The following is a 1,670-nucleotide window of genomic DNA, read 5'->3' on the forward strand; positions in this document are numbered from 1 at the left end:
ATTATAGAGTAGAGCAGAGTATAGTAGAGTAGAGTATAGAGTACAGCACAGCACAGTAGAGTAGAGCAGAGCAGAATAGAGTAGAGCAGAGTAGAGCAAAGTAGAGTAGAGCAGAGTAGAGAAGAGTATAGTAGAGCAGAGAATAGTAGAGTAGAGCAAAGTGGAGCAGAGTGAAGCAGAGCAGAGTAAAGCAGAACGGAATATATCAGAGTAGAGCAAAGTAGAGTAGAGCAGAGCAGAGCAGAGCAGAGCAGAACAGAGTACAGCAAAGTAGAGTAGAGCAGAGTATAGTAGAGTAGAACAGAGCAGAGTAGAGAAGAACAGAGCAGAGTAGAGCAGAATAGAATACAGTATAGAGTAGAGCAGAGTAGAGTAAATTAAAGAGTAGACCAGAGTAAAGTGGAGTAGAGTAGACCAGAGTAAAGCACAGTATAGAGTATAGCAGAGCAGAGCATAGTAAAGTAGAGCAGAGTATAGTAGAGTAGAGCAAAGCAGAGCAGAATAGAGTAGAGCAGAGTAGAGTAGAGCCGAGTCAAGCAGATTATAGGCAGAGCAGTGTAGAGCAGAGTAGAGTAGAGCAGAGTTGAGCAGATTTTAGAGTAGAGCAGAGCATAGTAGAGTATAGTAGAGCAGAGTATAGTAGAGCAGAGCAGTGCAAAGTAGAGTAGAGTAGAACAGAGCAGAGTAAAGCAAAGTAGAGCAGAGTAGAACAGAGCAGAGTAGAGCAGAGTATAGTAGAGCAGAGCAAAGAAGAGTAGAGTAGAACAGAGTACAGAGTATAGTAGAGTAGAGCAAAGTAGAGCAGAATATAGTAGAGTAGACCAGAGTAGAGCAGAGCAGAATAGAGTAGAGAAGAGTATAGTAGAAAAGAGTATAGTAGAGTAGAGCAAAGCAGAGCAGAATAGAGTAGAACACAGTCGAGCAGATTATAGAGTAGAGCAGAGTATAGTAGAGTAGAGCAGAGCAGAGTCGAGCAGAGTAGAGTAGAGTAGAGCAGAGTTGAGCAGATTTTAGAGTAGAGCAGAGTATAGTAGAGTAGAGCAGTGCAGAATAGAGCAGAGTAGAGTAGGGCAGAGTTGAGCAGAATAGAATAGAGCAGAGTATAGTACAGTAGAGCAGAGCAGAGTAGTATAGATTAGAGCAGAGTTTAGCAGATTTTAGAGTAGAGCAGAGTATAGTAGAGTCGAGCAAAGTAGAGCATAATATAGTAGAGTAGACCAGAGTAGAGCAGAGCAGAATAGAATAGAGCAGAGTGTAGTAAAGTAGAGAAGAGTATTGTAGAGCAGAGTATAGTAGAGCAGAGCAGTGCAAAGTAGAGCAGAGTAAAGCAAAGTAGAGTAGAGTAGAAGAGAGCAGAGTAGAGCAGAGTAGAGTAGAGCAGAATAGAGTAGAGCAGAGTATAGTAGAGTAGAGCAGAGTAGAGTAGAGTAGAGTAGAGCAGAGTACAACAGAGTAGAGTAGAGTAGAGTAGAGTAGAGCAGAGAAGAGCAAAGTAGAGCAGAGTAGAATAGAGCAGAGTAGAGCAGAATAGAGTAAAGCAGAGTAGAGTAGAGAAGAGTAAGGTAGAACAGAGTAGAGCAGAATAGAGTAAAGCAGAATAGAGTAGAGAAGAGTAGAGTATAGAGTAAAGCAGAGTAGAGTAGACCAGGGTAGAGTAGAGTAGAGTAGAG

Source organism: Epinephelus moara, unplaced genomic scaffold, assembly GCF_006386435.1.
Source record: "Epinephelus moara isolate mb unplaced genomic scaffold, YSFRI_EMoa_1.0 scaffold2844, whole genome shotgun sequence".
Lineage (NCBI taxonomy): Eukaryota > Metazoa > Chordata > Actinopteri > Perciformes > Serranidae > Epinephelus > Epinephelus moara.